We start from the raw sequence: 15,799 nt of genomic DNA, 5'->3' as shown, positions 1-15,799 counted from the left end.
ATGTGGACCACAAGGTTGTGACGAGGCCTCAACTGGAGTTTTGTGTCCAGTTCTGGGCCACATTTTAGGAAAGATGTGGAGAAATTGGAGAAGGTCCAGAGAAGAGCAACAAAAATGATTAAAGGTCTATGAGAGAAGATTGAAAGAACTGAGTTTGTTTAGTCTGGAAAAGAGAAGACTGAGAGGGAACACGATAGTAGCTTTCAAATATCTAAAAGTTTGTTACAAGGAGGAGGGAAAAATTATTCGCCTTAGTCTCTGATAATAGAACAAGAAGCAATGGGCTTAAATTGCTGCAAAGGAGGTTTAGATTGGACATTAGGAAAAACTTCCCAACTGTCTGGGTGGTTAAGCACTTGAATACATTTCCTAGGGAAGTTGTGAAATCTCCTCCACCTAAGATTTTTAAGAGTAGGTTAGACAAATACTTGTTAGGGAGGGTCTAGATTGGGATGGGAAATAAAATGGCGGCGGCTCACCAAGGTTAGCCCCTGTTGGGCTGTCATCACTATATTTACCTGAGCCTTCACAGGTACTGGGGATTGCAGCTCCCTTTGGCCATGGATTGCTATTCTCAGCCAATAGGAGCTGCGGGAAGTGGTATGGACCAGGACACTGTTTCCTGCAGCTCCTATTGTCCAGGAACAGTGATCTGCAGAAAACAGGAGCTGTAATTGCCCATACTGCAGAGGCACAGGTTAACATAGTGGTGGTGGCCCACCAGGGGCTAACCATCGTGGACGAGATCTGGCCACGGGCTGGTATTTGGTCTCCTCTGGTCTAGATGGTCCTCCTATGAGTTTGAGAGACTGAACATGATGGTCTTGCCAGGTTTCTTCCAGTACTATGATTCTTCCTCCCCCCACCCACACACATACCAGCACCCACCTTCAGAAGTAGAAGAGGTGATACCCCTGCAGACACTCAGATTTGGTGTATGTATGAAGAGCTCCAAGAGCAGCAAATGTGAGTCTGGTAGGGCTGAACTGAGGGGATTTGCCTAAATGGGGGGTGGCTCATAGGAGGGCTAGGGAAGACAGAACTGATGGAGGGATTAAAGGACAGGATGAATTGATGGGTAGAGGATGGGCAGATGCGTGTGGGGGGGTGACAATTTCTGCAGTGAAGGCTAAAACTAAATGGGAATATTAGGCAGCACTGTGACACACACACCCACCCACACACACATTGAGGAGAGAAAGGAATAGTTCAAAAATCAAAAGACAGAAAGAAATACACAATAATATAGCTTCAGGGGGTAGCCGAGTTAGTCTGTACAGGATAAACTTAAAAAACAACAAATGGTCTGGTAGCACTTTACAGACTAACAAAACATGTAGATAGTATCATGAGCTTTCGTGGGCACAGCCCACTTCTTCAGATGACCAGAATTTTGAGTTTAGGATGTGCAGACCCAAAATAAATAGGAGAGAAGGGGAGGGGCGGGAAACAAGGAGCAGAAGGTATGGAAATATCAAAGGGCAAAACTGGAAGGCAGAACTGGGAATAAGTAAGCACCTGAAGAGTGGGTAGTTATTGATTAGTTATAGTTATTGGTAATCTTTGAGGATCAGGATCATAGATTTTTTATCTTTTGAAGTTGGCAATACTGCAATCCTGGCTCCACTCAAGCTTCAGCAATCACAAGACTTGCTGATAAGTACATACGTGGTACTCCATTTTCTCTGTCTCATTTTAGGTAGCTGTCCTCTTATGGGAAAATTCTGTTAAATATAGTAAAAAAATATAGTAAAAATTCTGTTAAATATAGTAAACTTTTAATAAACTTTTTGGCCTTTCCTGAGTAATAGAATATATCTTAGCTACAGAATACATATTACAACAGTGGTCAGAGAGGGTATGGTGTGCACTTTAGGGCCATAACACAAACTTTACAACACCTCAAACTGGTCCCTGATACAAGCAAAAACCCTAGGGCTATGTCTACACTGCCCCCATTTTGCGCAAAAAATATGCAAATGAGGCAAAGCATGGAATATCGCTGCACCTCATTTGCATAATTAATGAGGCTCCATTTTTGTGCAAGAGGCTTTTGCGCAAATAGGAGCCATCTACACAGCTCCTTTCTACACAAAACCCCCCTCTTGCGCAAGAGCCGTTCTTCCGCATTTTTTTCAGGAAGAACGGCTCTTGCGCAAGAGGGGATTTTTGTGCAAAAACAGAGCCTCATTAATTATGCAAATGAGGTGCGGCCGTATTCTGCGCTTTGCCTCATTTGCATATTTTTTGCGCAAGAGGCAATAGTGTAGACATAGCCTAGGAGTCTAGATAATACTGGGTTTCCAATTCCAACAGTGCATAGGAGTTGAAAAAGGCCTAGAAATGTGTTCCTTCCATGTCTATTAATTAACATACATCTGTCTTTTATATTTCCTATATATTTCTACTGACAGTGCATATTACTATGAAGCTTATAAAATGGAAAAGGAATAGTGATATGGAAAAGCCATAATGTATGTACGGGGACAATAAAACAATGCAAAGAAACAGACAAACACGGATGCACATTCATCTTCATTTTAGGTGATGGAAAAGTGATTGGTGGGGGTCAAGAAAACTAACAGCCAATCTCTTTAGATTTAGTGTTCGTTTATTGTACGTATGTTTGAAGATATTAGCTTCAGTACAGTCATTGTCTAATAATTTGGTGTACCTGAGAATTCTTCGGAATGTAAGGTGTTTTCAAATCAGCCTGTTGCCAAGTGAGCATTCATCTGAGACTTTAAAAACTAAGTTTTGTCTCTTCCCACAGTAACTGTGTTATCACCAGGAGTTTATCTTGTTTTCCTGGGCCAAAATTCCCCATTCCTCATGAAGAATAGCCTGCCACTTGCACCCCAAGGAATGCAGAATTTCCTTGATGCACTGTATATATATTGTAAAGTGCTTTGGCATAAAAAATGCTATCTGAATGTAAATTAATTATCACTATTGTCTCTCTTTTCCATCTCCCTGGCACAATAGAGGACCTACCGTAGGTAAAGGATCACACTGTCTTTTTTGGTTAACTGAGTTGCATACTAAAGAAGGCTTGGAAAGCATCTTTCTGCTTCCCATAAATTCTGAACATTGCATCTCCTTGTACTATTCAAGAGACCTAATTGACACCCTTTAATGGCAGGAAGAGATCTGTTCTTTGCCTTATCCGACTTCCTCTACTTTCGTCTACCTTTGATCATAAAGATCAGCTTGACCCACACAAAGAGAATCATTGCTGCAAGAATACTTCCCCTTCCCCAGAAAGCCCGTTCATTTTGCGGATATTATAAAAGAATAACAAAGTCTGAAGAAGAGATACACGTGGAGGAAAAATGAAATAAAATAACTTGTGCCGCTTTAGAATTCTGCATCAGCTGGAGCTGGCCTAACTTACTGAACTATAGTCCACATTTCTGCAGTGCTGTTGTCTTTGGGTGCTCTAGTCAAATGCATTAGCACCTAAGAGATTTTCATGTGCACAGGGTTTCCAGACTCATTCTGGAGAGTGTACCAGTTGCATTGTTAATTAATGGTCAGTGGGCCAGGGCTGAAAAATTAGGCCATAGTTGATTCACCCTAAAATTCTTATTGCTGTTAATGGGAACATTACACAAAAAGCAGAGCTACAATAAAGCCCTACTATAATGCCTGAACTTTTAGTGATTAAAGTTGCTGTTGCATTTCGGGATGTAGGAAATGGTGGATTTTTATGGACACCACTGTTTTGGTGTTTGTGGTTTGGCCCATTTGGATGTCTGAATATTTTATTTGAATATGAAATTTGTGGGTATTTGTGTATGTAAATCCAATCCATGTGTTCAGTTAAATTTTGGGGGGGAAATGCCATTTTCAGTTTCAGAATAAACTTTATGTTGGATATGAAAGTAGGACAGTCACATCTCTTAGGCTATGTGTACACTGCATGCTAATTCCAAAATAAACAATTTAGAAATATAAATTTCAAAATAGCTTATTTCGAAATAGCACATCTACACAACAGATCCCCATCAAAATAGTGCCAGGCTATTTCGAAATAGAGCGTCCACACTCAATGGATGATGAATCACATTTAAAGCCACCCAGAAGCACTTCAGGCAGGGCATGAGGACAGCAGTCACTTCCAATAACTGCTGCCTGAGGTTATCTGAGGCTCATGCTTAAAGGGACCCCTCTGTACAGTCGTGTCTCAGGCTCTTCTCCTTTGCCTACCTTCTTGAGGGACAGCAAAGTCTTTTCTCTGTGCGCTCTGGTTGCCCCTGCAAATGTCACAGATCTCCTGTCATGGAGCCGGAGCTGCCTCCAAGCAGTCGATGGCTCTTACATCTCATGCTGCACCTCCTGCTGCAGTTTCTGCAGGCTACCCTCGTGGCTCTGCAGGAGGAGGAACCTCCTCTCCTCTCTCTAGGTGCTGCTCATGCAGCTCAACCCCACTCGCCCTCCCCTGCACACCGTGAACTGCCGCTTCTGGCAACTAGACACCAGTTCCGACTGGTGGGACTAGATTGTCGTGAAGCAGTGGGATGACCAGGAGTGGCTTCAGAATTTCCGCATGTGGAAAGACTCCTTCATGGAGCTGTGTGAATGGCTCACTCCTGCCTTCAGGGGAGGGGACACCCACACGAGACCCGCCATCCCCCTCCAGAAGTGGGTCGCCATCACCATCTGGAAGCTCACCATACTGGACAGTTACTGCTCTGTCGGGAACCAGTTCAGCATGGGGAGTTCAACTGTTGAGGGCGTGATCATGCAAGTATGGCGCTCACATGCTCTTGTCCCAGGAGGGTGGTGAACTGCTGGAATAGGGTTCCCTAGGGAAGTGGGGGTGGTGGAAGCTCCCTCCCTGGAAGGTATTTCAGTCTCACTCTCACCAAGCCCTGCTGGGAGATGGGGCAAGTTGGGGTTGCACCTGGCAACCCTGTGATTCCCTGCTTGTCGCCTTCTACAGGTGGTGAGGGCCATCAACACTATCCTGCTGCGCTGGCTTGTCATCCTGGGTAACATGGACCCCATCATCGCTTGCTTAGCTGCCATGGACTTCCTCAACTGCAGGGGGGCCATTGATTGCACCCACATCCCCATCTGGGCCCCCGACTGTCAGGCATCTGAATACATCAACCGAAAGAGGTACTTTTCTGTGGTGCTGCAGGCCCATGCACCACCACATCTACGTCAGGTGGTCGGGGAAGGCTCATGACACATGCGTCTTCTAAAACTTCAGCCTCTTCCAAAAGCTGCGTGCCGGCACTTTTTTCCCCTACTGCACCATCTGGGTTGGGGACGTGGACAGACTGACATGCACTACCCTTCACTCCCCTGGCTAATAAAGCCCTACACTGAACACCTGGACCCCACACAGAATGTTTTTATGCCAGGCTTAGCAGGGCCCACATGTGCTACCAGAATATTTGTTGTTTTTTACGTTTTTCCTGTTACAGACTAACTCTGTTACCTCTCTGAAGTTTTTGGAATAGTGTAGTGGTTAGAACAAGGGGCTGAGATTCATGAATGCTGATTTTTATCCTCGCTGTAGTATAATTGTGTGCCATTCGATAAACTACTTAGCATTTCTGTGTCTTAGTTTAGCTATTTAGCATACTATGTATAAAATGGGTAGAATAATAATGATATACCTGCCTGTAGTGGGGAGTCATGAATTTTAGTTAATGTTCTTGAAAGATTTTGAAGTTCATGGATGGAAGGTGGTATATAAGATCAAACTAAAATACCAAATTAAAATGTTTGGGTTCACAAACTAATTAAAATAATAACATGGACCTCTACTTGTCTATATTAGCCTTGTAAGTTTTTTCCCCCACTGCAATGGTCATGGCGAGATCCTTCACCTTATGATATATCCCATAGTCTCGGACTTGATAGGGATGGAGTTCAGAGTGGAATGCCTGGCTGATCCAATAGCTCTGAGTTAGCAACCTTTAGGATTCCTTCCTATGTTGGATCCAAAGATGCTGTGGGAAAATTCCTGAATACACAGTGCCTCCAGCCAACTGAAATTCCAGTCTGATTAATTTTGTCTTCAGATTGTAGCAGGTTACATGATATGTAAAGAGGTTATATGATATGATTGTATACTATAGTATCCTTGGATATTTATCCAGAACATCCACCAAATCAACATTCTTTTATTTGGATAACATTTCACCAACTTATATAAATGAATGTTACAGCTAAATATGTGCTAAATTCAAGGCGCGATTACAATATATGCAGTTTGCTCCTATATATTACCAAATAACACAATAAACAAAACTTTCATATGTGTACCTATTCTGATAAAATCACAGCTCCTATAGAAAGTATTACTGTTGTAGTCATTATTTCTCTCGTTACAGTTTTTTAATCATATTGTAACTTGATGACTCTTTGCTTTGCTTAGGTTTGATCTCTGAAAAGGGAGAAGAAATGTTTTTACTTGTCCTCTGAGATATTTCCATGTCATTTGATGAAATATAAGGTTACTAGTTTTCTATTAATTATTAATACTTTAAAATTGTCAGTTGATATGGTCAAACTAAATAATTATCTTGGTTGCAGAATGTTGTGTTTTGGCATATGTTAGATTCTGATTGACACAATCATATGTCTATATACATTCTCTATGGAATAACACAAGGACTTAGGGAAACTTTTAAAAAATGCAACATACATTAAAGCTTAGACATTGAAAGCAAATGGAATCTTAACTACACAAAGCTTAGGTGAAATGATATAATATTTAAAGAGTATTAAAGCATGATTCTCCTTTGTAAAAATGGCATTCTCTTGCTCCACAGTACTTCTCCCTTGGTGTGTTCAGAATCTAATCACCAGGCTTTACTGACAAAAAATAAGCTTTGTGTTTGTGCTAGATTCCATTCTTTCTAGTGCATGAGAAGCAGAATGTTTACTAAACTTTAAAGAAGTTATGTTAGTGTCCAATGAAGGCTGTGGATGTCACAGTTGAACCCAACGGCCTAATTTTGTTTGCAGAACCTTTATTACTGGTGATAATGCATGAGATAGAAATAATTAAGTTTAACTTTTAAATTCTAGTTTGAATGTATAGCTCTGGCCTGCCTTCAGAGTCATCTAGCACACTTGACATATAGGCTGTGTCTAGACTACATCCCTCTTTCGACAGAGGGATGTAAATTAGACACTTAGAAATTGAAAATTAAGCAGGGATTTAAATATCCCAGACTTCATTTGCATAATTGCATATTGGCATTCTTTTGAAAAAGTGCCATTTCAAAAGTAAAACTGCAGTCTAGACGTAGTTCTTTCGAAAACGGCAGGCTTTTTCGAGAGATCCTGTAAACCTCATTTTTTGAGGAGTACAGGATCTTTTGAAAAAGCCTGCCATTTTCAAAAGAACCGCATCTAGACTGCGGTTTTACTGTAGAAATGGCGCTTTTTCGAAAGACCGCCGTTACGCGATTATGCAAATGAAACATGGGATATTTAAATATCCGCTTCATTTGCAATTTCAAAGTGTCTAATTTACATCCCTCTGCCAAAAGAGGGATGTAGTTTAGACACAGCCATAGAACTTCATAAAGGTACTCTGTTCTCTTTGTAGGAGAACCACATTTTAAAATGCTACTGGAAGGGATTTCCTTTCTGCTGTAGCCTCTTAGTTGGTCAGGAGAGAATTCCTGTAGAGCAAGCACTGCAAGCACAGTCAAAGGTTATCCTTAATAACCTCCTTGCAAGACATGGCCTGGGGAACATGCAGTGGTCTTGTTGGGACTTAAGCTGCAGAAGACACTGGTACGGCCAGTCTGGGCACACTAAGGCTATGTCTACAGTACAGAGTTTTTTTCGGAAAAACAACTGTTTTTCCCCAAAAAAATTTCACATACGTCCACACTGCAATTGCATTCTCTCGAAAAATAATCAAAAGAACCAGAGGAGTTTTTCCAATATTGGTAAACTTCTTTCTACAAGGAAGAAACCTTTTTCTGAAAGAGCTCTTTTGGAAAAAGGCGTGTGTGGATGGGGAAGAGGGAGTTCTTTCGAAAGAAGAGGAAAGAGAAAAAAGCACAGGTGCCCTGGTGACCACTCTGTCCATAGTAATCACAGCTTAAATGCGAGAGAGCATCCATTCAGTGTGGACGCTATCTTTTGAAAAAGCAGATCACTTTTTCTATGCACTTTTTCAGTTTGGAAGCTCTCTTTTGGAAGTTTTTTCGGAAGATCTCTTCCAGAAAAACTTCTTCTGAAAGAAGCCTGCAGTCTAGACATAGCTTAAGTGGCATGGTCCTTGAAGCAGCATTAATGGTCCTGCATGCTCTGTATTTTCTCCTTCTGAAAGGTGAGAGTGTTAACAAAACTATTGGCTGCTGTGGCTGGTGAGAGGCATAAAGAGATTCATGAAGGGAGAGTACAGTAGATATCCATGTGTATCTGTACTTTTACTGGCCCTGGGCCCAAATACTGCCTGTTCCACTCTCCTGCTGGTTCTCTGGAATAGGAAGTTAGAATGCATCGACTTCACAGCTCTGAACATTGATAATGGCTTTTTCCTCTTCCACGTGTTTTTGTGCAGGAGAACCACATATACAAATACTTAAAGAGTAAAAAGGTAACAGAGAAGAAAAGGGTATTTTAGCTGAATACTCTTAGAAGGATTATCCCTTAAGCCTTCCACTTCCCTAGCCCTTCTCATGTGAACTGAGAATGCCAATATCCAAAGTTAGGATGCAAACAATTTGACGTTTATTGGGTTTCGCTTCCAGCAAGCATGAATACAGTTTCCTTTCCTTTCCTTTCTTTCCCTGTCCCCTTGTTTTTTCCCTACAGAGATTTAACTAACCAATCCTAACATATTGTAACATGATTATTTAACCAATTATATATATCCCACCATCTTAATTGGTTTACAACCAGCAAAATTAATTATATGGGAGACAGAAACAATCAAAGAACCAGACAGAAAACCAATAGAGAGATGGGGAGTGGGTCCTTGCCAGACAGAAAGCTATCAATCTAAGTTTTAATTACTAATTTGGAATGTACTTTCCTTGCTGGTTTGGAATGTTTGTAATTTACCTTTCATACTCGTTTGGTTTTGCTCTTATATAGGCCTTTTCAGGCAGGCCTGAATATCTACATCCTAACAAATCCTAAGAGTGCAAAGAACAATAAGTTGAAGTTAATAAAGGGCAAATTCAACTTGACCATTAAGAAATAGTTTTAGATGGCATGGACAGTCAGACGAAGGAAGATATTTTTCTAACAAGGTACTATGGCAAACTCAATAGAAGTCAAGATTAGAGTTAGGGTTGTTAAAATTCATTTAATTAAGTAACTTTTGGGAGGTGTGCATGGTCAGTCAGCTTTTAAGCTGGCTCTCCATGCTCACCTGCTCCTGCCTGTCCCCCCATGCTGAAGGGGGGGACGGATGGACAAGTGGCTCCCCAGGAGCCGGTGCGCATGAGAAGTCGGCTTTTAAGCCAGCTGCCTGCACATACTGGGGGCCTGCACGTAACAGATGAGCTCAGGCTCATCGATTAACTGTATATACAGTTACACTGAATGGTATATGGAAAGTACATGCTAGAGCCCTTTATCCTTGATGCTGGGATTGGATTATATAGCCTAAGTGATAGCTGTTAGTTTTTATGAGCTTTGAAGAGTTCACAGCTTAATTTAAATGAATTTCATAAACAGGGTCATGTTTAAATCCCATTAGAAGAGCCGGCCTTGGTAAGATTTTCACATTTCATTGTGAATTACATTTTGCTAAAAGTATCACGGCCTTTCCATTTTAGAAATGAAGTGACCAAGTTCAATCAAAAGTCTGTCAATACTAAATCATTGTCACTGTTTGAATTACATTTTGTGTAAAATATTTTCTAACCTTTATGTTTGGGCTTGCCTATGTATAAGAGAATATTACAACACTGCAAGGGCATGAAAGGAGCCAATGAATAATGAAAGCATATTATGAAATGGCACTCTACTCTTTCCACAGCATAGCACTAATAACTTTTAGAACTGCTTGGTGTAAGACTGCACATGGAGTGTAGCTGATACATGCCAGCTAATTTTGCTTTTAGTCTCCTGTACATCCTGACAGATCTAAGGTTTCTCAGTAATCAAAATGTCTTTCCTGTAAGTTTGTAACTTGCGTCTGGAAAGATTAATTTTGTCTGTTTTGGAGAAGGAGAACATCTCAGGGCAATATTTAACAGTGTTTCCTGATTTAGAGACATGTTTGGCATTGAAAGAACATCTTCTGGCACAGTATAACTCATGAGCATTAGTGAAGAGGAAGATTGCTAAGGGTCAGTGGGAGGACTCCACACATTTTTGCTAGCAGTTTAAGGGCCTGCTGTCATTGAAACCAAAGACAAAAGTTCCATTGACTTCTAAGAGAGCAGGACCTATCAGAAGATGATCAAATGTTGGCATTTTTTAGTTCCTCTTTGCATTTAAGATGGTGACAGAAATTGCTGCAGTAATTTCAGAAAATGTTTGTTCCCACAAAGCTAATGCATCTTTTAAGACAGAATTAAATTATTTGAAAATTAACTCTAGGGGAATATTCATCATGTTGTAACGGAGATCTTTTTGGACTAGCTTTTGCATTTTTGCAGATATATCATCTTGTCTTTTCACTCCTCACAATCTCTTTATGGTTAAGGATGGTGGATAGCCTCCCAAATGAAGTTGCATACATTATTTAATATTGAGACTAGGGCAAGACTGAAATACCTGTTTTGCCCAGAGGTAGCCACCAAAACACCCCAAGGCAATGGAGTAATTTTGAAAAAGTATAATTCAGATGTTAAATACCCAAAAAGGAGGGGAAGACTAGAAATGCACTAAGTATCTCCTCAGCATTAGGGATGGAAAATCCAGTTTAATTGGTTAACCCGTTAAACATATTGTCTGCAGCAGCTCCCCCTGCCCCTTGGGGCTGGAATTGCCCCCACTCCACAGCAGGGGGGGAGCTGCTCCAGCCTTCAGTTAACCAGTTAAACATTCACAGCTGTAATCAGCATTCAGCACTACAAACCAGCATTAGTGGGAAAGAGGGAAGACATGTATAAGAGAAGAAAATATTTGGTATCTTAGCTAAGCAGAAGGAGACAGGATGGGAGAGCTTACAGGTCTTTTTATGAGAGTATCATTCCAAGGGTCTAATTTATTTTCTGTGTTCTGGTTATCTTACTGGAAGTCACCAACCACCAGATTTAAACAGAATGGTACGGTTATGGCTCTACAGGGCCAGTACTACTTTCCTTAACTGTAGCTACTTGGTGGCACTGTCACTATCTAATAAACTGATGCTACTATAGTTCACACTTTAATAGTCTCTTAGAATTAATCAGCTAAGAAATTGTGAAGTAATGTGTACTTTGCCTAGATTAGCAGTACTATATATTCACATGTATTTTGCATGCCTGTGGGAGTTTTTTTGTTACAAGATTTGGGGTTATTTTGTACATGTAATCAGACCTTTATTTTAGGTGAAGAAAATAACACAACAAAAAAGAACAAGAGTAATGTCTCTATGAGAGTGGTGTTCATTTCCTCTGTACAAACCGTAGCAACTCTGAGAACAAAATGGCTATTTAAAATCTGCACATAGAGAATGTTTTTAGAAATTAAAGGTGCAATATTCAGACAATACACAGCATTGCTGTTTCATATTTCTACCCCCAATGATCATCTTATGGTACTCTCTATAATAATCCTCTTCCTCGTCTATAACCATCCCACCCACGTTTCATCTATGAGTCACAATACATTCCTCATCCTTCTCTAGTGGGTGGCAGATTTGGTGAGATGGAATTAGATTCCAGGCTGATTGAATTTCTGGAGCATGTCTGGTTGATAACTTTGCAGTAACTCTTGGTCTTTTACTAGTGATGAATCAAACATGCAAGGGCTCAGAGTTTTGGATTAGTATCCAAAGAATTAAATACCTAATTAAAATCCTAAACAAATCCCTGCTCTTCTGGAGGGTAGCTTTGCCTTTGCTCCAACACATGGCCCTTTAACAATCTCCTCTTTCTTATTATGTCCCTATCTGAAGGGCTGTACAAACCATACACTGCCACTAATTTAAAAGGCAGAGTAGATAACTCAGTAGTTATTGCTAATTGGGTGAATATCCAACAGCTGGGGTGAGAGTCCACTGCAAACCAGGTAGAAGGAGGCTTCCAAGGCATTTGTGGGGATTCTGCCTCAGCTGCAAACTGGCAAGAAGTAGTGAAAGGATTTAGAACCTGCAGGAAGAAAGTACTGTTAGCAGTTGCTCTGTGAGAGACCTGGAAACAGATGCAGGTAGGAAGGGATTTAGGAAACCAACTGTGAGTCTGAAGAAGCAGATATTAGCTGATTAACAGAGAGCCCCTTGTCTGGAACCCAGAGAAGAGATGGTACCCATGTTCCACTCCTTGTTACCAGGAAAAGTGATTAGGGTGTCATAAAAAAAGAAGATTGAGCCTGGAGGCAGAACAGCCTGAGTTAAAGTGAGAGAATAGAGTTAGGGTGGTCCTAGTAGGGTAGGTCAAAATGCAGCCTAATTACCAATTATGCTTTTATTTTTCTTTAACTCTGTATGTGGTTAATTTAATAATCCATTTTATTTCTTTCACCCTTTATCCCTGTGTCATTTCTATACTTATTCCAGTTAAGTGGCAGCAGGGGAAAAAATAGTGCTGGCTGTAAGATCCTGCAATTATAAAAAGTAAAAGGGTTAGTAGATCTAGTCCAAGAGTTCCTGCTTGCCTTGAGCATAGCTAATGAATAAGAAAGTAGTATTCATTAAAGTAGTATTCATTTTTGTATTACTGTATCTAAATGAAAATATTTTTATCAAAGTTTTTTCTGCTATAGTATATTTCACTGAATTGTGAAATAGAGATTTTAAGATCTTGTACCTTAGGAAAAAATGCAAAAATCTTATTAATACTTTTCATATCTTTCTGTATATCAGTGCATTTTATAGACTAATGATATGTCTAAGTAGAGAAAAAGGCACAAAAGTTAAAAGTTATTAAAATTCTCTCATCATCTGTGGCAGAGCCAGAAATAGAAGGCAGATTTCTTGACTCCAGTTCCTATGACCTATCTATTTGATCATGCAGTCTCCCTTTCCTTGTATTGCTTTATCATCCTAAGACCTGAGGATTTTGTGGGGTTTTAATTTGTGGAGTTTGCTATATATTTTTCCCTCCCAAAGGCATAACTTGTCTCCAACTCCCTAAATTAGGCCCTTAACACCAAAATTTCCTTCCTGAGCTCACTGGTAGCATGGCTCTACGGGAATCTTCTAAAAAGCTTGGTGACCCTGAGAACCTTCCTTGTTGGTATTAACTCATCCATAAAATTATTGTAGAATTGAGAACTGTGCCACAGAGAATGGCCACCACTCTGATTTGCCCTTTCCTCATTGTAATTGAGGGGTGGGGAAGCTCCAGCACACTGGCTGCATGTGGTTCATCACCGTTAGCCACTGGTGGGCTGCTGTAACACAGTTTGTTTACCTGTTTGCCTGTAGGCACAGCCACTGTTATCTGTGGCCACTGGAATCTAGGAGTGGCCATGCCTTTGTGTGGTGAGTGGTTTGAAGTTAGTTTCTATAAGTCCCAATATTCCTTTGGTAAGTGTGCATTAGTCAGATATAATGGGTTTTCCTTGTTTGTGCATCTTGGGGAGAATGTTGAAGGTCCCTGGCATGTGTTTTGTAGAGGATGATTTTGTAGAGTTTCACTTGGACATGTTTGGGAATGGATTTGATCAGGTCCTTACATTCCTGGGTAAACTTGTGTGTAGGGTCTTGTTTGCCTTCTTTAAGGAGGCCAAACAACAACTATTCAGCACCGCATACTATAAAGTAGTCATAGTTGGAGCAGCCTTTGTCTGCTGATTTGATCACTATCTGGTGGTTTAGATTTCAGAGACTGTAACTGTCCTCTCAGCAGTGGAGAGATTGTGGTGGATATGATGTTTGCTAAGGCCTTTCAGTCAACATTTTTTCCTGCAGCAATCAACATAATTATTAAGAGTGTGGTTTCATCTTCTCTGTGGTGTCTAGCCAAATGATTCTTATTTTCTTATGAGCCTTGATGGGAGAAAACCTTTGTGAGGAGTGGTGTCATCCTTGTAAAATAATTTTTTTTGAGGTGGAGTCAGTGGGCAGACAGAGTCTGGCAATGTTTAGTGTTTCCCTTTCCTGCTGTAAGATTACATACACTGCCTCCTTTCTTTTTTTCAGAAGCTAGAATCAATATTGATTTAATACTCCGAATGTCTGCATGTGATTTCTGACAATTAACATGTTTCATGGTGTTCAGGCTAGCTTTTGGGGGGGTTGTTTTTGTTGTAGGTCAGACAAAATAAATGGAAACCACCCTTCTTATCCCTACCTCTTTCTCATTAAGGACTGAGAAAATATAATCTGATATGAAAATGCAATTGCACTTTCTTTTAAAATGCTCCCTGTATTCAAAATGGTTATAATGCTCAGAGCTTCGTGAATAACTAATTTTTTTCTGTTATGTTGATCATATTGGAAAAATCAATTTTTTATTTAATATCTTGCTCTATTTTCAAGCTTTTTTTTACTTTTATTTTTAAATAGAATTGTATCTCCCTAAACGGTCATTTGTATTGAAATGTTTCATTTTGAAAATATGAAAAATATGTGTTTTTGAACTTAAGTTCTATGCAAGTGTGGATAACGTGTTAATCTGCATTTTTTGTAAATAACTGAAGAATTTTGCCCAGCTCTAATCAATTTTATGCATCTTTCTGAGACTGAGTTTAATACGCTTTTTCCTAGTCCCTTATAAATGTTACTACTGTTTTAGATCCTAGTGAGCAGTTAAAACTCTCACTGCTGTCAATGAGAGTTGTAATATAAGACTAAGCATGCAGAGCCTCATCCTGACTGGTACCGAGCATCGTTGATTTCCTTGGGAACTGAGGGGGGAGGTAGCCTCTTCTGGGATTTGGATTATGGTGAGCATTTTTTTACTAACTCAACTATGAAATTAAAGAAATGATAGGGTTAAGGAAGTGTCCTGCTCATTAGAGAGAAAACACAAGTTTTAGTGCAACTTGAGGGTGAAGGGGCCTTGACTGGATCCATCTAATAACCCAGTTTGAGCTTAAACTGAACTGCAAGCTAGATATCTGTAAAATCCTCTCTTGTTCCTTATAAAATCTAGAACTGAACTTGCACCCAAACCTCTCATACGTATGGAGGGAGAGGAGGAAAGGAGGGGAAATCTGCAACATCTTGAGTGTCCAGACTAAGCATAAACACTGCATTTGTAGTAGTGGGCTGCTAGTAGCCTTCAGCCTTCCCATTGTTTTGTAGTGTAGTGATGGGAAAACTCAATTTGTAGATAGTAAAAAAGGTTTGGATAAGCCCCCAAAATATTTGTATTCTTTATTCCCTCAATTACTTTCCCATTTACAAGGGCTGGCTGAAAAATAGTGAGTTGTTTTGTTGCAGATTTGTCAACCAGTTCTACCATTATCCCATCTCCTGCACCTGTATAGATGGACTCCCTCCACATGAAGATTGTCTGTTACAATCTCTCTTGCCAAGCTTCTCTTCTATTCAGATAGCTTCCTTACACACACACACACACACACCTTCAGTACAGCTGCTTCAGGGGTTAGCCAAGTTAGTCTGTTAGAGGAAAAAAACAACAAATGGTCTGGTGGCACTTTATAGACTAACGAAACATGTAGATGGTATCATGAGCTTTCGTGGGCACATCCCACTTCTTCAGATGACTGGAGTTATGAGTTGGGGATATGAAAACTCAAAATA

The 15,799-nt window shown here is 40.3% G+C and overlaps 1 long non-coding RNA gene across 1 annotated transcript in view; it reads left to right on the top strand.

Moving 5' to 3' along the window:
• Positions 1–12,141: 12,141 nt before the first annotated feature.
• The window catches only part of LOC142829602 (uncharacterized), a 54,234-nt gene continuing 50,576 nt past the window's right edge, over positions 12,142–15,799 (top strand). The window contains exon 1 of the long non-coding RNA XR_016349343.1: positions 12,142–12,294. This is a non-coding gene — a long non-coding RNA (uncharacterized LOC142829602). The remainder of the gene's footprint in view (positions 12,295–15,799) is intronic.

Source organism: Pelodiscus sinensis, chromosome 4, assembly GCF_052426305.1.
Source record: "Pelodiscus sinensis isolate ZL-2025 chromosome 4, ASM5242630v1, whole genome shotgun sequence".
Taxonomy (NCBI): domain Eukaryota; kingdom Metazoa; phylum Chordata; order Testudines; family Trionychidae; genus Pelodiscus; species Pelodiscus sinensis.
This window is presented reverse-complemented; position numbering and strand designations above follow the sequence as displayed.